The following is a 27,134-nucleotide window of genomic DNA, read 5'->3' on the forward strand; positions in this document are numbered from 1 at the left end:
AATACAAAAGCAGAGAGGCAGAGATAACACAGGGAGGATCAGCGCAGTAGTGGGAGGGAGGGACGCAGAAGCAGCCAAGGGTTCACGCAAAGCCATCCAAGGCTCACGCAGAGGTAGCCAAGAGCTGCGCAGTGCCTCAGAGGGCCAGCGTGGTTGACACAGAGGGCCAGAGGGCTGACGCAGTGTCTCCAGAGGCTGACGCAGGCCAAGCCAGAGTGGCGATGGGCTAACGTTGGGTCAGAGAGAGGCTGACGCAGTCCCTAAAGGCTGACGTTGGGGTTTCATGGGACAAATTGGAGCTTTGGAGCTGCCGGAGTGTTTATCCGGGGTTTTAGCAGGAATATCTGCTTCCGAGTAGAGAGGTACTACTGCCGAGATTTTTCTCTGTTGGGTATGTCGGATTTGGCACCCAAATTGTATTCTGAAACTGCTTAATAAAGCAAACCCTCAGATAGTTGCATTGGTTTTCCCGCATTGGGTTTTTCAGGGGACATTAGTCCAAAAAACAATGGTGTCACTTGTGTGCTTGCTTCTATTTCCTTCAGTTGATGATCTGTAATGTGTTGAGCATGTACTTGCATTTATTTCCAGTATTTACATGGTAAATAACTTGTTAATTAACAAAACAAGTAGGTAGGACTAAATCAGTAGAGTACACGAAGGGTTTCTAATGTGTCAAACTTATAAATTCCAACATGGTATCTAAGCACGGTTGCACATCACAGGAGAACTGAGGACATTAGCTGAACAGAGCAGCAACAGCAAAAAACAGTTGTCCCGAGTGACAGAAGTCATTCCTAGCAGAGTAGTAGCAAGGAAGGGGTGACGCAGTGCCTACGTCATCAAGATTGAGCCAGGAAGAGGTAGTGCAGAGGCCGAGGAAGGCAAAGGCAGGCTCACGCAGAGCCACACAGAGGCTAGGAGGGCTGACGCAGTTGGCTGAGGAGGCTGATTTGCCAGTGTCGAGATTGCGCAGAGCCCAGGAGCTCTAACATTCAGTTTGCTAGGGTTTAGGAGGCTATGGGTAATTTGCAGAGTGGAGTTGGTGGGGTACTATAGTCAGAACAGTACCTAATAAGGCAAGGCCAAGGTAGAGGGAGTTGCTGCCAAGGTGGATTTCTAGCTAAGGAATCCAGATCAGTGTTGCAGTCACACAGACGATTGGAGAGGGGCATCTCTACATTGGCAGAAGGGTTTCCAGGAGGGAAATCGAGGCTTAGAGGAGTCATACCGAGAACTTCCAGGAGGGAAGTAGAGGAACAGCGAAATGGCACTACACAGAGTAAGAGACCAGGACAGACTAGACGGAACCTCAAACTTCGTAGTCTGGAAGGTCAGAATCTTATCCGTACTAGACAGGAATCGTGTCAAGCACTTTGCCTTGAGGACGATAGCTATCCCATTTGATCTAACTGATAACGACAGGTACAAGGATGCACTAGCGAGGGCTAAGAGTATCATCCTTAATGGGCTCAAGGATCATATAGTACCACATTGCCGAGAAGAACACCGTACAGGAGATGTGGGAGGTCCTGACCAATTTGTATCAGCATACTTCTGTGTAGAGGAAGATGCTACTAGAAAATCAGCTGCGATCATACCAGCTACAGAAGGGAGAACAGATCAACCCATTCCTCGGTCGATTGAAGGAGATCCAGGATCAGCTAACTTCCATAGGGGCAGCACTAGATCCAGAATTGATGGTGAGAACAGCCCTACAACAAATATCTTGTCCTTACCATCAGATGCAGGTAGTCCTTCTATGAAGTCCATCAAAATCTCTTCCCATTTCTGGTTGGGAATGTGTAGCGGGTGTAACAAACCTAAGGTTGGAATATTTTCACTCTTATTCCTTTGACAAATATCACACTCTACAACATATTTCTGAATTTCCTTTCTCATGCCCTTCCAATAGAATGACTGTCGAATGTTGTAGTAAGTCTTGTAGAACCCGACATGTCCGACTGCAGGTGAATTGTGAGATTCTTTAAGAATTTTCAACTTAAATTTGGATGTTGGTGTTAGGTAAATTCTACCTTTGTACCACATTATGTCATTCTTCCACTCGAAATTGGTATGTTGATTGATATTCTTAATCATGGAATCACAATTCTCATCCTTAGCATACTCGGCTCATATTTCGTCCAACCATTCCGAAACAACTATCATGGCGGCACATGTTGTGTTGTCGTCATCTTTATGTGAGAGTGCATCAACTACGATATTCTCCTTTCCTTTCTTGTGCAATATTTCTAGGTCAAAAGTTGACAACTTCTCCATCCACTTATGTTGCTCTGTTGATAATGTCTTTTGTTGAAGTAAGAACTGAAGACTATTTTGGTCAGCTCGGATTGAAAATTTACTCCCAAGCAAGTATTGGCGCCACTTCACTAAAGCATGTATGATGGCGAGCATCTCCTTTTGGTGGTCGCTTTGTTTGTTTCGACTGACCCCTTTTTTTTGTGGTTGCAGGTATGGACGCAATGCCTGGTGTATCATGTATCATCTAGCGTATGGCAGCGAATAAGCAACAAGGGTGTGTGGTGTGGACAGTCGGGGTGACCGAGGACGTGGAGAGCAGAGTTCGGCTTGCAACAGTGGAATGGCAGTGATGAATGTGGAAGCCCACAGGGCTAGTGGCCCACAGAAAAGTGTGGTGTTGGCCAAAAGGGGGTGGCTCTTATACCACTGGAGTAAAAAGAGAGGAGTAAACTGTACACGAAGACTATAATTCACAATTGAATTGTAATATTTTTATTTATTAAAAAAATGAATGATGATTTACATGGCCATGGCGGTTCTCCATATATAGGAGTTGACTAGCCATGCCAATTAAGGGACATGTCTTTTTGACTCATGTCCTTTCACTAACTTAATTAACCAGCTTAATGTTAAGTTATTTATAGATTATTAATATTTTTTTATTAAAACTTATGTATATCTTATTTATGAATATTTGATTCATAACAGGGTCCATCCTACTACTTCTGATCTGGGCTCCCGTAGTAAGGTATTGATCCAAGAGGTGGACTTCTCAAGGATCCTACCCATCCTCAATTCTTTCAAACTACAGTACTAGATCACCACCTCTCCCCTGGAGGTATCTGGGCAACCATGGCAAACTGCTCCTCCTCGATCTTTGCGGATGGCAGCGTGATGGGCTCCAAGATTGTGAAATTCTACTAGTCAACACTCCCAGCAGGAATTGCACAATTTTCCCCAGCAGGGTTGCTTAACCCAGAATTTGCGCAAATCTAGGTAACAATCAACTGCTCTACCCAGAATTTGCGCAAATCTCCTGAGCAGACAACCCAGTGCCCAGCCAGAAATGTGCATTTCCTTCTAACAATCTCTTGCATGTGCAGCTGAGTTGACCGGTTCCCTCCAGGACCAAGTAAAATGGATTTGCATGCATGAGCTGCTTCTCCCAAGGTAGCATGCAAAGGCATCCCTTGTTTCAAGGATATTTTTCTAGCAATTGGAGGTTACATGCAAGGATCATTTCAGAAACCTCCCACCACGTGTCGCTTTCCCTAGATTTGTGGCATGCGCGTCACAACCTCGATGTTATCAAAACTCATCAACTGAACATTGTAGAGTTCATTCATCACATCAACCTGGCAGCTCTGACATCCCACATCACATCTGTTGTGTGTGGAGCATGATTGTTCAGAGGTCTTTGTTTCAGCCGGATGTATACCCCAGGAAGCTTTGTACACCCCTCCACGCAGGGGGGTGCGGGGGGGACTTGTCCCCCCCGCGGGGATCCGGGGGGGCCCATCCCCCCCGGCTGGGGGGTTCGGGGGCCAACGGTCCCCCGGCGGGGGCTCGGGGGCAGCGCTCCCGAAGCCAAAAATAAATGTAAAATTGCCTTGTAAAAGTATAGTAATTTCTAGTCAATCTGGGTTGTTCATTAGGCAGATGATTTGACGGTAGAACTTATGTCTAGTTTAGGGTTTTTTGCCCTAGAAGGCAACCCCTCTCTTTGTATGAGGGCATTGTATTTGAGGCTGTTTGATAGATGTATATTCTGTGAGTGAGAAACAGAGAGGTGAGACTGTGAGAGAAAATAGAGGATATTACAGCGGATTTGTTGTAGGTTGTGTCTCTTCATTTTGCTGGATAATAGAAAGGAAGGACTGGCTGTTCAGGGTGGACGTAGCCCAAACTGTGTGAACCACGTATATCTGTGTCTCTCTTGTTTTGTGCGTTTTCTATGTTTATATTTCTGCAATATTTTATGTGTTCCATTGCTCCGTAATATATAATTTCCTAACAACTGGTATCAGAGCCGAAGGTCTATTTGGCTGATAAACTCGCAGGAAAGAAGGGTTCCTGGTTCGAGTGGGAGCAATGACGGAAGATGGTAAGTTTAGGGTCGAGAAATTTAACGGCCAAAACTTCTCGCTGTGGAAGATGCAGATGGAAGATTATCTGTATCAGAAAGATCTATACCTACCATTGGGCGGAAAAACAAAGATGCCGACGGGTATGAAAGACGAAGAATGGAACCTTCTCGATAGAAAGGCACTCGGAACAATACGGTTGTGCCTTGCTGTGTCAGTCGCCTTCAACATTTCGAAGGAAACCACAACAGAGGGTTTGATGGAGACATTGTCGAAACTATATGAAAAACCCTCGGCCTCAAACAAGGTATTTCTTATGAAACGGTTATTTAATATGAATATGTCGGAAGGTGGATCTGTTGCAAACCATTTAAATGATTTTAATACGATTACAGGTCAGTTAATTTCTGTAGGGGTAAACTTTGATGATGAAGTTAGAGCTCTATTATTCTTGTGCTCATTACCAGAAAGTTGGAATGGTTTGGTAATGGCCATTAGTAACTTCGTTTCTGGATCTAGTACTTTAAAGTTTGATGATGTTGTCGGTGCTATCCTTAGCGAGGAAACGCGACGGAAAAGCTCCGGTGAGACATCGGGAAATGCTTTGAGTGCAGAGTCTAGAGGAAGAAAAATGGAAAGAGGAAAGAGCTCAGAATATCGTAGTAAATCAAGGAAAGGCAGATCCAAGTCCAGATCGGGGATAGTGTGCTGGAAATGTGGAAAGAAAGGACACCTAAAGAAAGACTGTAGATCTCGGAAGGGAAAAGAAGGAGATGCACAACAAGAAAACAATCATGAATCAAATGTGATAGGTGAGGTGTTACAAGATGCTTTGATTCTTTCTTTCGAAAATATTACTGATTCCTGGGTTTTAGATTCAGGGGCTTCATTCCATGCCACACCTGATAAGAAATACTTTCATGACTATGTTCAAGGAGATTTTGGACAAGTTCGTTTGGGTGATGATAAACCCTGTAAAATTGTTGGAATGGGTAAGGTTCTTGTAAAACAGCAGAATGGAAACCAATGGCTATTAAAGGAGGTAAGGCATGTTCCAGATCTAAAGAAAAATCTGATTTCAACAGGGCAGTTAGGCGGTGAAGGTTGTGTGACAACTTCACTCTTGAGTCTTTGTGAAACCCAACTGTTGCAAGTATGTATCAATCCTCAAGTACCAAGCTCTAGGAGCTTGCTTTAGGCCATAGAGTGCCTTTTTCAGTCTGCATACATGGGACTCCTTCCCATGCACCTCAAAACCTTGCGGCTGCTCCATATAAACCTCCTCCTGAATGAAGCCATTGAGAAATGCGGTCTTCACATCCATCTAGTGGATATTCCAACCCATCTAGATGTATACCGAGCTATGGGAGTGAAGGTCTCCTCATAGTCAACTCCCTCTACCTGTGAGAACCCTCTCGCCACAAATCGAGCCTTGAATGTAATATTCCTAACCCGGAATATTCCTCAAACCCCAGTAAAATCTCAACCAGAAAAATGCACAAGTGGTATAGTAGCACAGAGATATAATAACAGTAGTGCAGCAACAATAATATATATACGAAATATAAACAGATACACAAGAAATGCAGCGAGAAATGCTAAGCCATTTTATTATACTGAGTAAAGGAATGAGTACAGAGGTGATCAGAAAGACGGCACCTCGACTTGCTCAAGGCAAGTGGAGAAATATACTCAGAATAGCAAAGAAATGGCTCCTCTCTGAACTGCGTCCAAGCTGCTGGAGATCTACAGTGCTGCTGCTGCTGCTAGAAATCAAATGAGGATTTGGGGCTGATCCCCTCCTCAAAAAAGGCTAAAACTCTGGAATCGGACTCTACTCAAGAAACCTAGAAAACCTAGAAAGCTTTCCTGGAATGGCCGACCCCCGAAAATCACCCCCTTGGGGTTCTGCGCAGTCCCTCAATGCTCTGCGCTGCCACTAAATGAAACTCTCCAGAAATCTGCCTGAAACCCCGGCCAAAACTCTCCAATATGCAAGGGTTGATCCCCTGCTCTATCTCTCAGCACCAAACCTCCTGCAAACCCTCAACCCAGGCTCCTGCCAGAAAGAACTGCATCCTCCTCTCAGTGCTGTGCAATCCTCCAAAATGCTGATGAAACTACTACTGGTGAAACTACTGTTGGAATGCCAATGGAAATACCTTGCCCGAGCAGGCACTCGAAGTCCCCCGGGGCTAAGGGTGAGATATCTGAACGGAGACACTCAATGCACTAAACAGTGTTGCAGACTAGCTAAACAGCGAGCGTGCTCTAAGTCGAAATGACTATCACAAATGTTCATAACCGGAATGATCAAAATGAGGGGGCTCCTCTCTCTTTTATAGCCTTTGCCTCTCTCAATCCCAAAGCTCACCTCCTCCTGCGTGATTCCCCTATTGCCACATGTCCCTTTCCTCCTGCACAGTTCCTCCATGTGTCCCCCTTCCTCACTTTTTTATTTACAAATAGCTATAGCAGGCAAAAATCGAACAAAATCGAATATTCCAATTAGCCATGGCTAATTAGGAATATTACAGTCTCCCCCGGCAAAATGTTGCTTTTCCTCAAACAACTGAAGTGATGGATGTTGTAAGATCTTCTCACTCTCCCAAGTGGCATCCTCATCTAGCAAATTCTTCCACCTCACCAAGAATTCCCGGACTATCCTGCTCTGCAGCTGCCTCTCCCTAGTATCAATGATAGCCTCTGGCTGCAATACCAAATGCCCCTCATCATCCATGGGTGGTAGCTCATCTGTCACTGTCGCCTGTTGCCCCAATGCCTTCTTCAGGCATGATACATGAAAAATGTTATGAATATTGCTGCCTTTGGGCAACTCCAACTCATATGCAACCTGTCCAATCCTGCGTATCACCCTGTATGGCCCATAAAAGCGGGGCTTGAGCTTCTCAGCCCCCTTCTGCTTCAGTTACCACTGTCGGTATGGTTGTAATCATAGGTAGACCATGTCCCCTACCTCGAACTGCCTCTCCACCCGACCCCTGTCGGCATACAGCTTCTGCTGGTTCTGTGTTGTAGCCATGTTATCCTTGAGAGCTCGGAGGATATCCTGACTCTCTTGGATCCAGATCTTGGCTCTAGGAGCCTTGCTGTCACCAAACATCATGTCAACAAAAGATAAAGGATGATACCCATATAAGGCATATAATGGTGACATACCAATGGACATGTGATGTGAAGTATTGTAGCAGTACTCCCCCAAATGCAGCTACTTCAGCCATGCTCGCTGCTACCCACTGACATAGTTATGCAAGTAGCCCTCCAACCACTTGTTAACTATCTTTGTCTGTCTGTCCATCTGTGGGTGATAACTGGTACTCGGTGTCAACTCCGTCCCCACCAACCGAAAAAGCTCCTGCCAAAACCCACCCATGAAACGACCGTCCCTGTCACTGACAATGGTCTTAGGAAGACCGTGTAGCCTGAAGATCTCTCTGAAGAACAGCTCGGCCACCTGTGTTGTTGCATAGTGTGCGACTATGGCAAAAAAATGTGCGTACTTTGTCAGTCGATCGACAACGACAAAGACACAATCCTTGCCCTGTACCATGGGCAACCCTGTGATAAAGTCCATCAAAATACTCTCCCATTTCCCCTCCGGAATGGTAAGAGGCTGCAAGAAACCCACGGGATGGCTCATCTCTCCCTTGTTCCTCTGGCAAACATCGCACTCCCAGATGTGCTGGAGTACGTTCTCCTTGAGGCCCTTCCATGAGAACCTCTCTCTAATGGCCCTATAGGTTTTGGTAAACCCCTGATGTCCTGCCAAAGATGAATCATGTGATGCCTGGAGTATCTTCTTCTTGAGCTGAGACCCCTCAGTCAAGAAGATCTGGTCCCTGTAATAGATGATCTCATCGACCACCCTCTACCTGTCATCTGCCACCTGCCCATCCAGAACCTCACATGCAAACCTGTCCTTGGAGTACTCTACTAAGAGTCGAGCTCTCCAATCTGCATCCAAGCTCATAAGAGACAACGTGGCTGGTCTACGTGAAAGGGCATCTACTACCACATTGTTCTTACCCTTGAGATACTCAATGTCAAAGTCATATGCTTGGATCTTACTGATCCACTTCTGTTGCCTCTCCTGCAGCTACTTCTGCTCCAAAAAGAACTTGAGGCTGTTGTGATCAGTCCTCACCCTGAACCTGTTACCCACCAAATATTTCTGGTACTTAGCCAATGCATGCATGATGGCCAACATCTCCTTGTCGTATATGGAATACAACCTCTCGTGCGGAAGGAGCTTCCGGCTCTCAAAGGCTATAGGGTGACCTCCCTGCATCAATACTGCGCCGATCCCCTCTCCCGACGCATCACACTCCAAAACAAATGGCTGCGTGAAATCTGGCAATGCAAGCACTGGGCAGCTGCTCATAACCTCCTTGAGCCTATCAAAGGCTCGTTGCGCTGTATCCGACCAACTGAAAGCCCCCTTCCTCGTCAAATCTGTCAGGGGTGCAGCAAGCTGTGAGAAACTCTTGATGAACTTCCGGTAGTAAGTACAAATGCCAATGAATCCTCGAAGTTCCGTCACATTTCTTGGCTCCGGCCATTCTCTGATGGCCCTAATCTTGTCCTCGTGGACCCTCACTCCATCCACCCCTATGATGTCTCCTAGATACAACATCTCCGTCAACCCAAACTCACACTTGGAGAGTTTGGCATAGAACTGCTGCTCCTGTAAGATACGCAATACTGTCTCAATGTGCTGGAGATGCTCCTCCCAAGTCCTACTGTAAATGAGAATATCATCAAAGAATACCAACACAAACTTCCTCAAGTGACTACGGAAGATGTGATTCATGCAGGATTGAAATGTAGCTGGGGCATTGGTTAGCCCAAAAGGCATCACCAAGAACTCAAAGTGCCCATAGTGACACCTGAAGGCAGCCTTGGGAATGTCCTGCTCCCTCATGCGAATCTAATGGTACCCAGATCTCAAATCAATCTTTGAGAAGAAACATGCCCCTCTCAACTCGTCCATCAACTCATCGATCCTGGGTATGGGGTACCTATTCTTCAGGGTCTTCTTGTTCAGAGCCCTGTAGTCAATGCACATCCTCAATGTACCATCCTTCTTCTTCCCCAACACCACAGAAGAAGCAAAAAGACTCGTGCTCAGTCGGATATGCCCAAGAGCCAGCAACTCCTGGATAGCCCGCTCAATCTCATCCCGATAGGCCTTGGGGTGCCTATAGGGGGTGGTAATCACGGCCTGTATGCCCCGCTCAAGCTCGATGGCGTGCTCAAACCCCCGATCCGGTGGCTTTCCTGGTGGAATCTCCCCAAACACTATGGCATACCGATCAAAGATAGACTGTATCTCTAGATGTACAGTCTACCCTGAAGTCCCTGTCTCTGATGCACGCAGCTCCACTGCCCACTCTATGTCTCCCTTTCAAAAGACCGCCTCCATCCGATGAGTCGAAACAGTGTAAGGCGGATATGTGTGATGTCCCCGTATCTTCTCATGCCTCCCTGTCTTCTCATCATCCCACTGCATCTCTAGGGTCTTCCAATCTGTCGTGACCTTCCCTAGAGTGATAAGCCACTGAACACCCAGTATCATGTTGGTGTCTAGAATATCGACCACGAAAAAGTGGTTAGTCAATGTGTAGGTGCCCATCGTCACTGAAAGCTCTGGAACATAATGAGCACACATCATGGTCTAATCTCCTGGGACCAAGACTAAAAACCCTTCGAAGCTCTCTGTCTGTATACCTCTCCGCTCAACCATCTAGGCATCGATGAAGTTGTGGGTCACCCCACTATCCACCAAAACTGATACTCGCTGGCCACATATTGTCCCTCGTACGCGTAGCATCAGATACTTGAGAACTCCTCGCAATGCTGCAAGGGCCCCTCCGGTGGGTGCAAAAGATGCACCATCTACTGCTGGAAGTGGTGGTGGCAAAGGACACTATACAACATGGCTATCTCTTGCCTCCACATCATCCTCGTCATCCTCTTCTCCACTGCTCTCGGAGAAGACCTCAATAAAATGTGCTTTACAAGCAGCACATCTATGTCCTGCTGCCCATGGCTCCTGATAAGTGAAGCACAACCACTTCTTCTTCAGCTCCCTCCTGGCCACCAGGCAATACAGGAACAGCTGGAAAAGAGCCAAGCCAAATACAAGGCAAGGCATGACAAGCATTGGATGGAGCATAGTTTCCAAGTTGGTGACTAAGTCTGGCTGTATATCAGCAAGGACAGGATGTAAGGTGAAGGTAAAAAGCTAAAGCCTATCAGGTATGGACCTTTCCAGATACTTGAGAAGATTGGTGAGAATGCTTTTCACCTTGATCTACTAGCTTACATGCACATCTACTCAGTTGTGAATACAAAGTGCTTGAGATTTTTTGAACCTTCACTAATTGAGGATCCCAAAGAGTAGAGTCAATTGCCTTCTATTGATGACCTGCTACCTGAATATCTTAATGAATTGCAAGAAGACACAATTTTGGATAGGAAGGTGAGGACGATGCGCAAAGGAGATGTTGAGTACCTCAGAGTTGGACTCAAGGGTTCAAAGCCGAGCAGTGCAAAGTGGATAGAGATTGGACAAGTGAGACAACTGTAACCTCATTTAGTCGATGCTTGAAAACCAACTTTTGGTGGTCCAAAAGCTTTTTCAGTGGGAAGGCCGTGATCCGAATTGGATCCATGAAAATTAGCAAAGTGCCATGACCATATCAAATCAAGACAGACTTTGAATTTATGAACAAAGAGCTATCAGGAAGACCTCTGGACAGTGGCAGTTTGCAGCCAGCAAGGAACGATGAGGACCTTGGTCAAAGCGTGCTGACCGAGGCCCATGGAGACCGCGCAGGAGGAAAATTGGCAATTGGGAAGCTCAGATCAGGAACCGATGGCCATTTCTGATGGTGCATCACTAGGCAAAATGCCTCGAGAAGGAAAAGCCCTGAAGCGCTCAGTCGCATGGGAAGCCGAGAAACTGTAGGGAAGGCGCTAAGGTGAAAGGCGGGTCTCGCGCTCCAAAACCGATGAAATATTGGAGGCATCCTTGGGCGGTAAGCGGATTTGGCAGAAAATGAGCGATTCCATACATTGCATGACGTGTGTCTGGTGGATGAGAGAGAAAACCACCTCTCATCGCGGGCTAATGGTCGAGCAAGTCAACCACACGAAATGAGCGAACACCGTAGGATCTGGGGGCTCCAGATCTAACGGCGGAGATTGCGCCCGATGGAGAAACCAGATTTGACAGGGGAATTAAGCTGTGACATATAAAAGTCTGAAGTCTGATTTGACCACTGAGTTGGTGGATGAGTCATTCCACAGTGTAACTAAAATATCGAACCGTTGAGGAAGAGCTGGCGCAGTTCATGAGAGGATAAGTGGCCACCTCCCTGTGAGACATTGGCGATGATGCAGAGGCAGGGAACTCCAAGCGAACAGCAGCAAGCAATCCGAAGGGGCAGAAGAGGAAGCGAACAGTCAGGGATGTCTCGGCTTAAGCCATGAACGGACAAAGAACAAAGACAGAGAGAGGGGAAAGAAGGTGAACACTGTAAGAAAGAAAGAGACAGTGAGACCAAGAGATAGAAAAGACAAAAGCAAGAAGCAGAGAACAAAGAGCCGAGCTGACCTAAGGCAGCATCGAGCAAATAGAGCTAGGCTTGAGAGGTTCAAGCAATCCCTGAGAGGATATCTGTCAGAAATTGAGTACCAAATTGGACTCACCCCATTCAAGATCAGTTGAGGCCGAGACTTGGTAAGGAAAGAGTCAATGCACTCTAGTGGCTTGGGGATAGCCCTAGAGAATAGGGTGAACTCCTTATAATTTGTTTTGTTCTTGCATTTTCTTATTGTGTTTCTCTTACTGTTTTCCATTTTCCAGTGTCTGTGTATTTTGCAATCTGATCAATCCATTGCCTAAGATAACATAGACACACACCAGCACATGAGTCTATAATACCTTCATTCATTAATTATTTAACTGAGATCACTCACGAGTGATTTTCAGATCATTTAGCTACTTAACTTTACTCATTAAGATTTTGTATTGATCGCACTTCTCTCTAATACCTCAATAATAATTTCTTGTCATTCATTTAATTCCAATCCTGAAGAATTATTATTTTATCATAATATAATCGTGAAGACTTTAATATTGCCTTATATTTTGGATGATTAAACCCTAACACCTTATAGATATCTCTCTCTCTCTCTCTCTCTCACACACACACACACACACTACCCCAAGGGTTATGTCAATTGGTTGAGTCCCTGTCGTTAAATCACCTTTGCTATTGAGAGGTCACATATTCAATTCTCTTGACTCTCTTAGGGTTAGGCTCCATGGTTGAACCAATAAGAAGTGATCCCTTCGTATATTCTGTGGAGGTAGTGGTCATTGATCTCCAAATTTCATAAACCACATAGAAAATAGAATAAAATATTTGTATTACATTATATTAACGTAAATATACAACCTTTATAAAATACAGATCACTTTACAAACACTATGAGGTTGTCCACTATAGGATTAACTCACTTGACTTAATGTCAAACTTTATATCTTACATACTAGTTTGTGAAATAAAGCCTCCTCCCTCTTAAACTTGAAATTAGATTTTAGTAAACTCTGTACATTTTCAAATTCTCAATCGATCTACCTTAGAATATGTATGATATATTTTTATTATTTTTTTATGTAAAATTCCAAACATATTTAAATAATGTATTTAATGTTTTTTAATTGATAGGTAATATAATATTGTAAATTTGTAACAACCTTGTCAATTTTCTATGCAAATAAAATATAAGACCAAGGTCATGCGACATGTATTCCAAGTTGAATGTTGGGCAAAACATAGTGATGAGTATCACTTGTGATTAATTAATGGCTATGGAAATTGGCAAAGTGACAATAATTGACATTTTATTTATGAAAATAAAGGAAAATGAGAGAAAATGAAGGTGAAAGGTCACTAATTTGCATGAGAATGAAATTGAAGGAAAAATGAAAGAATCTGAAGAAAATAGAGGCCTCAATAATAAAAAGGCTTCCGAGGATCAGTTCACAACCTTTTGTTAGTTTTAAATTGGAGCTCTCTTCTATTCTCTCACTCTCTCATACTCTTGCACACTTAGAGTATTCTTGGAATATTCTTGGAGCACTTTGGCATACATTGGATTTGGATAAAGAAGGTAAAGGAAAGCAAGAAATCGCAAGGGAATAGTTGGATTAAGACTAAAACTAGATTGCTTTGCAAGTAATAGGTTTCATGTGTGATTTCCTTGTTGGTTGGATACATGGTATATGCATGTTATTTTCTGATTATGTATTGTCATTGGCATGGAGATTTCCCTAGATTCTCAGTGGGTTTAGCCTTGCCTTGCCATTTCTTGGAAATCCATGGTGTTGTGGATTTTTTCCGCTTGATTGTTTTATGATTGGTGCTCATAATTCCTTATGGATGTGGGTTGGAACAAACACTGTAGAAGCCCTAGAACAATTTGGGTTGAGTTACTATTCCTAGAGCCTAGGTTGGGACAAATTCTCTAGAGCCCTTGGTGGGTTGAGTTACTAGTCCTTGGAGCCAGGTTGGAAAAATTCTTTGGAACCCTAGAAGGTCGTGGGTTGAGTTACTAGTTCCTAGAGCCTTGGAAAACTTGGTTAGAGACCGATCTGGTTGGTGTTAGTGATGTCCGACTGTGGAGGTGGAATCACTGTGGTTGAGGGTTGAGGTGGTTTGGCCTCTAGAAACCCTGGTTTGGTTTTGTTTTGGCTTATTCCATGAGATCCCACATTCATGCTTGGAATATGGAACGAGAGTGATCGACTAAAAGAGAGATTGGTTCAGCCCAATCTATGGTCGGGCAGTACATGGAAGTCCCTGACTTGGTTGGTATTTTCATATGTTAGTATGAGACATTTCCTTATTGTGATTTATGAGCATTTGTAGTGATTATGTTGGTGATATTGTGGTTGAGTTTCCATGGTCTCTATGCTGGTTATTTTCCGGCTATATGCTGATTATATGATGTGTATTAATTATGGTTCCTATACTGAATTTGTTTAGTTATTGATTGGTTGATGAATATATTGACTAATAGCGTTGTTGTAGCTACGTTGAGATCGCACAGGGCCTCCTTCATGATTGTCTGGTAAGATTATTGAATTAGTAAACATATATGTATTTATAACCTACAAGTACTATGCACACAAAGGGTTTGTATAAATGAGTAATTTGGACCTCTAACTTCCCAGGGTTGTAACTTTCGCATACGATCTCTATTTGATTATCATAATACCTCATTTCGAAGATCCCCATGAGGAGGCCAAGTAATATACTTGCCGCACATATTTTGTCACTTTTCTGGTCTCTCTGTTTTCCTTGAAAATGTCATTTAGGCCTTGAAAAAGACCTCAGAATTTTAGAACCCAAAAAACTACCAAATATAAATAGTTGTGTTAAATTTAAGGAAATGAAACTGAAAAGAAATAATGTTGGGTTAGGTTAGGATGGTAACAGTGTGATCATGTGTCATTGGTTGTTTGCAATCAGTTCTAGACGTGCGGACCCCATTTTCTATAAGTGCATCTTGGAAATTGGGTATCGCATAGTAACTCTCATCTCATGTTTACCCTGGTGAGATTGTGAATTTGGGTAAATCTGGAAGAAGGCATTACAAAATTCTTTTTATAATATAATATAATTTTTTTATTATAAAATTATAAAAATAACTAATTTAATATTATTAAAGTTATATAATTGTTAGATATAATTTAATTATTTGATTTTTTTTAAATTTAGTAATATAATTTTTGACACGATTATGATTTCTTACTATTTAAAATATTTTTTTGAATATATATAAATTCAACATTTTACAAAAGTCTCTAAATCACTCGAATTTTCAAGATTATGTAATTCAAATTTAAAATTAGAACCCTCATCCCATTTCTAGCAAAATTGACTAAAAAACATATGCTAAATTTTATACCAATTTTAAAAGAAAAAGGAAAAATATATAATATTAAAATTATTATTTATATTGGATGAGAAGTTTCATGCAATTCACTAATAATAATAAAAACAGTTAAATATATTTAATAAAGCATTTAGTATTATACATATTGTAATATAATATTATTTTCATTATTATTTACTACATACATAAATTCAATAGAATTTAAGTCACAGGAACCTTAATATTAATTGAAAAATGATCTATTCACCAATAAAATGCAATCATCACAATTATACAAGACTCACTTGACTTTATAAAATAATTTATTTCTCTGTATAACTTAAATAGCTTATACTTTCTAAATATATTAAAATAAAGGTTATCCAATCTAAAAACACTTTTGATCTTGGTCTTGAGAATTGAGAGAGCATCATGCAGTAGGGGAATTTTGAGGTCTAAAATGGGCCTCCTAAGAAAAATGTACAACCAAAATAAACTTTCTAAGAACCAATAGGGTTCAAGATGATGATGTCAACCATGGGGGATGATTCACCATTTTTGGAGTAGAGATTGACATTTCTCCACTAAGAAAATGGTTGGCTAGTTCAATGATGCCTTTTCTCTCCAGACATGGCCGAAATGGGTACAAGGGAGCACATATCGGGTCTATTTTGATAAGAAGGATTCAACACTTCCTCTGACGGGTTTTGTCTGGCCGACCTCGCACCTAGAGCCAATTGTCTTTTTCTTTGTATTCATCTCATTGTGCAACCCAAAACATGTATTGTGGGGTTCATTTTTTATGATATCCTAAAGGCGAACCATTGCAAAAATGATCTATGTCATGGATTTGTTATCTAATCTTCTCGATTAGGAGGAAATTTTTTCCCTATCTACAGATTTGGGGGATTTTTTTTGGATCCCCTTCAAATCTCTGAAGACAGGAGATATATCTCAAATGTTGAAGGGGAAGGAGTGTTGTTAATCAAATCTAGTAAAGAGGGCATCCTTTCAAATTTTTGTGAAAACCCTTGATGGGAAATCGTTTCTTATAAGGGTTCAGGTTGGTGATTTGGTGCAAGATCTGAAGGAGCAAATCCAAAATAGATTCCGTATCCCGATGGAGTTTCAAAATATGATTTGTTCGAGTAGATCTATGCGAGATGACTTTTTGTTGCAAGACTATGACATTGAAAAAAACCCCTCTATCATTATTAATTTGCAACTGAGGGGAATGTCAGGTCCAAGTAACCCTAAGGGACCAACATCTTTTAAAGATGCTGGAAAGAGAAAGGTTGAGCCACAAAACAAATATGATCCAAATACCAATATTTGTGGACCTTACATCGTGGAAGAAATAGATAAGGTCCTAGAAATGATAGTAAATGCTCCACAAGTTTCAGAACGGTTCTCCATCCTCCAATCTCAATAAACCATTTGCAAATTTAATAGTTTTTGGCCAAAATATGAGGATCTACATCATTGGACATGTGCAAATTAGACCTCAAATTGTGAAATCCACTTGTGTTTAAGGTGTTTTTTTGTTGTATAATTTGCTACCTTGCAGGATGTCAAGTTGGCCTTGAATGTAGGTACTTTTATAACCACATGGTTTCCAAGATTTGATGCTAATACTATGGTATTTTCCAAAATGCCAATCTCGGTAAGATTACATAACCTTCCTTTCCCTTTCTGGCACCACTAAGTTCTAGAAGGAATTGGAAACACTCTAAGGAAGTTTGTAAAGATGAAATTGGATAGAACTTCAAAGGAAAATTTTACTTTTTCCCAGATATGTGTAGAAGTAGACTTTAGTAAGGGTTTAGTTGGCCGTATCAACCTGACTTATAACAACTTTCAATGGACCTAGCTATTATATTTTGAAAATGCAACATTCAGATGTCGTATATGTCTTCAGAGTGGTGATCCAGGTGGATGTTGGTGGCCACCCACCAACCCATTTGGACCCCCACAACTGTCTCTTTCAGTCTTTTCAGTTTCCTAATTTGCAGCACAATTTACTATTTTTAGCAGTTTTTCGGGTCCTGAACTTCCGGAGCCGTTTTGAGGCCCTAAACGACGTTTTTTTGGGAATCTGGGGCAACATGAGTCCATGGACTATGTTGCCTCCCAAAGTGGTAGTACTCAGATTGATCTTTCTAACGAGCTATCGTGCGCGTCAAACGGAGATCGTATGCCAAAGTTACGACCCTGGGAAATTGATGTACCAATTTACCCAAACGGGGCCCACAATTTGGCGTTTCATCTTCTAGGGTTAGGTTTCGGGATGTGAAGGGTTTTCCATTGTTTCTCAACAATAAATAGGCCTTCGAGCCTCATTGTAACTCAGTTCGGAGCAGTTCAGAGGCATGTAGCCACACATCTCTTCTCAGAGATAGCTACCATCGCCCTAGCTGGCTTATTTCCATTTCTGGTTGTATTCAGTATTTTCCATTAATGAAATGAATCATTATTTCCGCTGCATCTATGTGTTTATGGTTATTGCATCTCTGTATTTATGGTTATCTCTGTAATCTATTGTGTTCCTGTCTAAATCCGGATCAAGTGGACATCACAAAACTCGTGCGATATGCAAAGAAAGATCCAAAAATAAAAAAATAAAAAACTCCAAAAGTCAAAGGTTTGGCAATTTTTGGAGCAACCTTCCTTAGAGGAAGAGGAATATGGAATAATGGAGAACCCTATGAATACCCAAAAATCATAAGGAACATCTGTGGATAGAGGGGTTGATTAGAAGGAACAATGATTCAAAGCACAATAGTAGTAACAACCTCAACTTGAGTGCAACAAAACAAAGAATCTACCTTTGAGATGGACAATATTAAAAGACCTCATGCATCTGAAAGTTCAGACTTAGATAAAGAGGCTCCACCGAAGGTGGCACAAAATCAAAAGAAAATCAATTGGCAATTGTAAATGCCATTCCCAATCAAGGAGTTTTGAGAAAAATGGAGAAAATGAAAGAAAGAAAAGACAATCAATTGTCAATTATAAATGCCACTCCCAATCAAGGAGTTTGGAGAAAATGAGAGAAAAAGAAAGGAAGAAAAAGATAGTTAAGTGTTCTTACACTTGACCCAAATGTAAATTTTTTATAACTACTCTTTTTACCTCCTCTTTTTGGAGGAATGTTTTCTTTAGAGCTTTGTGGTTATAGTTTTGTAGATTTTTTGGCTATCATGATGGAATGCTGTTTTTGGAAGAATGATTTTTTTGGAGCTTTATACTTATAGTTTTGTAGATATTTTTGTCTACCATGATGGAATAACATTGGCAAATTTTTATTTTATTTTTTCCTTCTTCTTTTAAATGGAATAAGATTACATTTTTTTCTTAGCAAAACAATTTAAAAACACCTTTAAATAAAATTTCAATATAAACTTTATTATCAAATATATATTAATAATTATAAAATATTATTAACTTGCAGAGAATCTTTCTCCATTCTTCCTCCGCTTGTTTCAACCGGCCGGTCAGAGAGGAGGGAAGGAAGGAACAATACGCTCCAAACTAAATAATAAGACTTGACTTCAGAGCATAAAAAGGCTGTTGGAATGATAATTCCAACTGCAGGTGGACAGGGTCAGTGATGGCAGCCAACTCGGCAGCCGTATATAACCCCAAAACCACCGCATTGAAACCACAAAACTGCCCAGAACATATCGCACCGCCATCCAAGGAAAAGCGGTTTCCGTATGCTTGGCTCCGATGGGATTTGGTGCAGACGCGTGTCACACACCTGACATCAGCCAATGTCACTTTCTCGGGTGGTAAAGCTCAGCAGTTAAGTGCCTTCCGATATCAACCTCCGCCGTCCGATCTGGTTGTGTGTTCTCCATCGTCGATCTCCGAAGTTGCAGCCCGTCCGCGTCAAGTCAGAATTTTTGCGTGGAGTGTGAACAATGCTTGGTTGACTGTCGTCCTATCTGCGATGGAAGAATTAATGGTTTTTAATGGTTTTTGTATTGTTTGGTGGAGTCCCATTAATATGGGCATGGGCGCTTAGTTTTAACATAGTTTTTATATATATGTTTTATATATATGCGTTGACCATTATTTTCATAAATACACATGGAACGAAAAAAAAGGTGTGCGTGTTTTTATATGTGTTGGTCATTGTGAAATGTGAGCGCGCGAGAGCTGAAGTGTATGCTGTAGTTTTTATTGAGTGGTGCCTGCGAGCAAGTTATTTTGGGCATGGTGGATGTGCACAATGTGAGTGCGTTTCTTATATATGTAATGCCCATTAAAACCATAGGTGAGCGTGGTTTATATGTTTTATACATATATGTTGGCCATCGTGAAAGAGATGAGCGTGGATTGTTTTAAGTGTTGGCCATTGTAAAAATGATGGAGGCAGCATAGTGCACAGCAGTGCGTAGTAAAGCAAAGAGGAGATGAATGCACAGCAGTGCTATCCGCAAAGATGAAAGGTGCAGCAGCGAAAGAGCAGGGAGAGCTCAGAATGAAGATCAGCATGTGAAGCAGGGGAAGATATTGCACAACAGTGCATAGATCTTTTTATGTATTGGATTTGCATGGAAATGCAAAAGAAAAGAGTGCTCAAGCATTCTTGAAATTGTGAATGTAATTTACTGCATATGTGTAAAATATTTTTACAGCAGTATGTGTAAAAATAGTTTTACAGCAGTAATGTAAAAATGGGTTTTACAGCAGTAAACCCAGCACAGTGAACTCTCAGGTGGAGAGAAAAGACAGAGTTTTTGTTTTTGCTGAATGCAAGTTTTTGGAAGATCCCTCTGAGTGAAAGAGGATGAATGTGTATCAGTGTTTTTGTTTTAATGAATTGAAATGATTTTATGGCTGTGTAATACTCTGTTCTGAGTTATTTTTTTTGAAAGAGGTTCTCTGCAAATGATCCTGGAACAGTGGAAACGGAGCATTGCCTCTGTGGTATTTGCTTGAATGGTTTTTGGTATTTTCCCCACCCAAAAAATTCCCAACAGTGGTATCAGAGCTAGTCCAGGCTCTTTGATGGTGACAGAGCTAGTCCAGGCTCTTTGAAGACTCAAAGAAGCTGAAGGAAGGTGTGGTTGCAGCAGTCAAACTTCTCCAGCAGTGTGAAGTTTCAGCCAAAGGGATTCAGGTATTTCTCAAGTTTTTGAGTTATTGTTGAAGGAACAGTCAGTGATTTAAGAAAACACAGTCAAGTATTTAAAGCCTAGATAAGAATGGCAAGGTCAAAGAAGAATCTAGGAAAATGTTCATCAGCAAAGGAGATATGGGATAGACTGCATGACCTTCATGCAAAGGGAGCACTGACCATGAAAATGAGTCAAGAAGAAAGTCATGAACCCATCATAGAAGCTGAGAATGAAAAGCTTGACCTCATCAAATTTCAAGTAAGAGAAAGGGATGAGGAGCTTGCCAAGCTCAAGAAGGAGCTTGATCAATGCAAGAGGAAACATCATGAAGAAGTCATATCCATGACAAATCAGCTGAATGAAGCAAAGAAGCAGGCAAATGCCTTGACAAGTCAACTTGAACAAAGGCACAAGAGAGAGAACAAGCTTGTAGAAGAGATTGGACAGTACAAGGAAGAGGTCTCCTCCCTTAAGTCCGAACTACAAGAAGCCAGGAAGCAGGCACAAGAAGCTGAAAAGAAAATGAAGAGCAGTCAAGCAAAAGATGAAGAAATCTTCAAAATGAAGTCTGATATTATCTCCTTCAAAATAGTAGCAGCTGAAGCTACTCATAGCAAGGAAGAAACTGAGGGACAACTAGCAAAGAAAAATAATGAATGTGAAAAGTTAGAAGAAGAGATTGTCCTCCTCAGGAAGAAGGTTGAAGGGATGAACAAGATCATGAAGAGCTCTCAAGCTTTGGATGATATGCTCAGCTATCACAAATCTCCATCTGATAAATCAGGACTTGGGTATGTAGGTGAACCCTCAAACAAGGATGAGGATGCTTTAAGCAAAGGAGATGTGAAGAAGCCAGAAAGAGATGGTGATGCTCCTAGTTCCAGCAAGGGCAAGGAGAAAAATGAAGGCTGCAATAGAAGAAATCCTGCTCCAAGTAGAAAACCAGCTCCAAGAAGAAATGTAGCTGATGTCAAAGAGGAAAGAGGCAATGGTGAGCATCAAAGGATCTCAAGGCAACAAGGATTCAGAAGTACATCAAGGAAACCTCCATCTCCCAGGTACCAAAGTTCATTTTATGGTTATTGTTACGCTTGCTCAAACTTTGGTCATATGGCAAAAGATTGTAGAGCATTTCATGGAGATAGATGTTGTGGTCTACGACAACCTCCATGAAACAATTTTAGAAGAAATCATGAATTCTTATTCATGAATAAAGTTGAATGCTTCAAGTGTCATAACATTGGGCATATGGCACGTGACTGTAACTTAAGATGGGCTCCTATGCAAGCTAGACCCATGCAAAAGAAGAAAGTTACACAAGTATGGAGAAGGAAGGAAAGGCAACCTGAAAACCCCTTGAACTCCCCAGCTGATCTAAATTTATTTTGAGAAGAGTCTGCCAAAAGAAGACAAGCATACACTAAAGGGGAGCTTGAATTTTCTTTGTTTGCTGAACTGTATTAACAGTCATTTGTTGATGGAGGATGTATTGCAGCGCAGCAGTTGTAAATGAAATCTTTGTTAATCCCTCTAAAAGGTAATATGCAGCAGTGATGAAATCAGCAATGTTTTTGCTTTGTGTTTATGCAATATGCATAGAAATGCATAAAGAAGAAAAGGGGCAGCGCTCAAATGTAAAGTACAGCAGCGCAATAAGAAGTATGCAAAGCATGGAGACCCTCACAGCAGTGGGAAGATAGAACATAAGACAGCAATTTGAAAAAAAAAATTTGGAGCACATGGATTAGAATGAACAACAGTTTTGAATTTTTGCATGGCAATGGAAGGTAGTTTCCTTCTATGTAATGTGAGAGAACATACTCACAGCAGAGTGAGTATAATACACAGCAGATGGAAATGTTTTATGAAAATGCAAAGCAGTGAGAAGAAAATGAGAAGAAGGCAAAACGCAGCAGAGCGTAAATGACCAGTGGCTGAGAATGCAATGAAATTTTTCACACAGCAGTGAAAAATGTAATATTTTTTTTGTATGCAATGCAACATGCACAGAAATGGCTAAAGAAAAACAGGGACAGCAGATTTTTAATGCACATGGGTGAATGATAATGTATGGACAACAGTGAATATGAAAAATGCAGCAGCAAGAAGTTATGGACAGCAGCATGATGGCAAGAAGGAGAAGCACACAACAATGCAAATAAGAAAATGCAGCAGCATGAAGTTTTGTTGAAGAAATGTGTTTTTACACAGCAATGCAAATGTGAAAAATGCAGCAGCAAGAAGTTTTGAACAGAAGCACATGCAAAAGAAATTTTCCTTACAGCAGTAAAGGTAAATGTAATGAATTTGTTGTTCATTGAATTGAAATGCAATATATGCAAAATCAGTGAGTGTAAGAAATGTTTACACACAGCAGTGTAAATTTGTAAATTGGGACAGTGTAATTGTTCCAAGAAAGACAGAGTATTTTGTCTTTGAAAAGTGCACAAGAAGTGCAAGTGTAGACACAACTGTGTGGGATAGACACAGTAAAGAAGATGGCACAACAGTACAATAGAGAATATGCTTTAGCATAAGAGAACATTGTAATGAGTTTGCACACACAGCAGTGCAATGATTGTTTGTTTTGGAACTGCATTTGAAGCAGTCATTTGGTGAAACCTTCTATGAAAGAGGAAGGTGCTTTTCAGCACAGTGTCATGGTGAATCCATGTATCAAGAGGATGATGCTTTTCAGCATAGTCACAGGTGAATCCCTCTGTCAAGAGGAAGGTGCTCTTTAGCACATTATTATGGTGAATCCCTCTGTCATGAGGAAGGTGCTCTTAAGCACAGTTTCAGGTTAATCCCTCTATTAAGAGGAAGACAACTTTGATTGTTTGTGGAACTGCATCAGAAGCAGTTGGTGAATCCCTCCATGTGAGGAAGTGTTTGGGTAAGATTGAATGCCCAGCAGTTGAAATTAAAGGGGAGTGTTGGAATGATAATTCCAACTGCAGGTGGACAGGGTCAGCGATGGCAGCCAACTCAGCAGCCGTATATAACCCCAAAACCACCGCATTGAAACCACAAAACTGCCCAGAACATATCGCACCGCCATCCAAGGAAAAGCGGTTTCCGTATGCTTGGCTCCGATGGGATTTGGTGCAGACGCGTGTCACACACCTGACATCAGCCAACGTCACTTTCTCGGGTGGTAAAGCTCAGCAGTTAAGTGCCTTCCGATATCAACCTCCGCCGTCCGATCTGGTTGTGTGTTCTCCACCGTCGATCTCCGAAGTTGCAGCCCGTCCGCGTCAAGTCAGAATTTTTGCGTGGAGTGTGAACAATGCTTGGTTGACTGTCGTCCTATCTGCGATGGAAGAATTAATGGTTTTTAATGGTTTTCGTATTGTTTGGTGGAGTCCCATTAATATGGGCATGGGCGCTTAGTTTTAACATAGTTTTTATATATATGTTTTATATATATGCGTTGACCATTATTTTCATAAATACACATGGAACGAAAAAAAAGGTGTGCGTGTTTTTATATGTGTTGGTCATTGTGAAATGTGAGCGCGCGAGAGCTGAAGTGTATGCTGTAGTTTTTATTGAGTGGTGCCTGCGAGCAAGTTATTTTGGGCATGGTGGCTGTGCACAATGTGAGTGCGTTTTTTATATATGTAATGCCCATTAAAAACCAGAGGTGAGCGTGGTTTATATGTTTTATACATATATGTTGGCCATCGTGAAAGAGATGAGCGTGGATTGTTTTAAGTGTTGGCCATTGTAAAAATGATGGAGGCAGCATAGTGCACAGCAGTGCGTAGTAAAGCAAAGAGGAGATGAATGCACAGCAGTGCTATCCGCAAAGATGAAAGGTGCAGCAGCGAAAGAGCAGGGAGAGCTCAGAATGAAGACCAGCATGTGAAGCAGGGGAAGATATTGCACAACAGTGCATAGATCTTTTTATGTATTGGATTTGCATGGAAATGCAAAAGAAAAGAGTGCTCAAGCATTCTTGAAATTGTGAATGTAATTTACTGCATATGTGTAAAATATTTTTACAGCAGTATGTGTAAAAATAGTTTTACAGCAGTAATGTAAAAATGGGTTTTACAGCAGTAAACCCAGCACAGTGAACTCTCAGGTGGAGAGAAAAGACAGAGTTTTTGTTTTTGCTGAATGCAAGTTTTTGGAAGATCCCTCTGAGTGAAAGAGGATGAATGTGTATCAGTGTTTTTGTTTTAATGAATTGAAATGATTTTATGGCTGTGTAATACTCTGTTCTGAGTTATTTTTTTTTGAAAGAGGTTCTCTGCAAATGATCCTGGAACAGTGGAAACAGAGCATTGCCTCTGTGGTATTTGCTTGAATGGTTTTTGGTATTTTCCCCACCCAAAAAATTCCCAACAAAGGCTTGTCAATGGCAAGTTGGCTACAGAATATCCTATGGATCCGAATCAGTATGGTGCGGAGTTGAAGCTAACTGGCACACCAACCCTGGTCGCGGTCTGAGGCAGCAGCTGGTCCTGCCGACCGGTGTCAGAACGCAAGTAGAGTTCAGAATGGATTAGGACTCTGCATGCAATTGGTGCACCTCAGCATTGGACAAGGTGGAATAAGAAACACTAGAGATATATTTTTATAGAGGTATATTTTTAACTTTATGTAAATATTAATTTGTATTAAAATATTTTATTGATAATTTATACTGAATTATTTTTTATATACAACATTAAAATATTTTATTTTAATAATTTTATATTTTATTACTTTATATTCAATTTTTTATTATAATCATTATTTTTTTATTTAGAATATTTATTTTTATTTTTATTTTAAAATAACTGATGAGCAAGAGACCTACATATCTATCATACTCAGTTGTAGAATGAGTCTTTGGCCTCAGCTTAGCTCATGAAAATTAGTTCTTGTTTTCACAATGTTCATTTTCTTCTTAGTACTAGTCAAGACAGAAAGATAATTGTGGGTAGCAAGAGGGTTAGCAAGAGTGGGGTTGATCACCTCTTTATAACACCTTAGCTTTATTTTCCCCTTTAGTTCCTTATCATCCCACAACTTATTTTTAAATTTAGAAGTAATAGTATATTTAATATTATCCTTATTCTACAAGATGATCTTTTCCTTTATCCCCCAATAGTTGACCCTGGGCATCCTTCTGCCATCCTCGTTTGAGTAGGAGGTGGGAATTTGGGTACAATTAGAAGCAATTTTGGAGAACCTCATGGCTTCCCTGTTGTAAAACTTCTTATACATCAAATACTTAAACATAGTCATACTTTCAATTGGGGAAAGACTAGCGTCAATCAAGAGAAAATGATAGGGAGTATTTCCTTCAATCTTGAGGTTGTAGGATATAAATTGCTTTTGAATCAACTCGATCTTCTTCAGTGATTCTCTCTATATAAAATAACAAAGGTGGAAAAAATCTCAAAAATGAACTTTTTTTATCCAAACCCAAAGATTAGTTGACTAACAACTATTTTCAAGTTCATAATAAGATTTTGGATGTTTAGGGTTTTCCATTTTTTCTCAATATTAAATAAGCCTCCGAGCCTCATTGTAACATAGTTCATAAATATTGACCGAACTAATTTATTTCTATTTTACATGTAAACAGTTTTAAATACTTTAGTATTAATGAATTAAATTCTATTTTCATTATCACTCTCATTTTATATCTGTATTTTATTTTGTTCCTTCCTAAATCTAAATCTAGTTAAATCTAGACCAATTAAATTGAGTTAGGCTAGACTATTCATCCCCTCCGATCTCAGCACTTTATTTTTGTCCAACAAATCACATTTTAAACCATATGAAAATACATCAACCTCAGTGCCCAGGAATTTATCGAACCATCATGGGGGGCCGCTCCTACGAGGAGTTTTCGAGAGGAGCACAGAAGAGGGTAAGCATCGAGCATGAGATGCTCACGAATATGAGTCTCCTGTTTCTCGACAATCCCACTTCAGTCCTGGACTCGACTACCACTCAGAGAGTAATATTTATGTTACAGAACCTCGCTAGAGGAGGAGGCAGGACCATCGTCCTTCTTGTCCTTCTAATGCTGCAAATCTGCCATGAACATATCTGCAGAATAAGTAATCATAGCAAGACCTACGCACTTCCCTAAGAGTCGAACTCGCGACTAGATGAGATGTCCCGCATTGAAGAAACTGGCTATCTTGGCCCTGTCGAAGTATGTTGTCGCGGGGCTACAAAATCCCATGGCCATGGTCCTAGTTGAGCCAAAATGATTGGCACATGTACATCCTCTTTAACTTAAAACACAGTAATACTTCTTTTCCCGGGCACTGATACACGTACACACATGATTAAACCTAACATTCAAACATTCAGTGGACCCAAAACCAACACCTAAGCAACAACTTCATCAGGATAAGAGAAATGGAGGGCACCAAAATATTTGCAAATTGTTTCCTTGCCAGAAGCTTTTTAGGCATGAACTTGCGGGTTTTAACTGTAAACGTTGAGCTTCCCCGTCTCCTTCAAACGCGGTAATACTTCTTTTCCTGGGCCCTAATGCATGTACACAGTGCACACATCATGAAACTAAACATTGAAACAGTCAATGGACCCAAAACCAACACCCAAGCAACAACTTCATCAGTATAAGAGAAATGGAGGGCACCCAAAATCTTTACAAACTGTTTCCTTGCTAGAAGCCTGTCAGTCAAGAACTAGCGAGTTCTAACTGTAACAACTT

The sequence above is a fragment of the Pinus tabuliformis genome, chromosome 5_1 (assembly GCF_031772625.1).
Source record: "Pinus tabuliformis cultivar Carrire ecotype Pingquan chromosome 5_1, CPIR1, whole genome shotgun sequence".
In the NCBI taxonomy this organism is placed as follows: Eukaryota; Viridiplantae; Streptophyta; class Pinopsida; order Pinales; family Pinaceae; genus Pinus; species Pinus tabuliformis.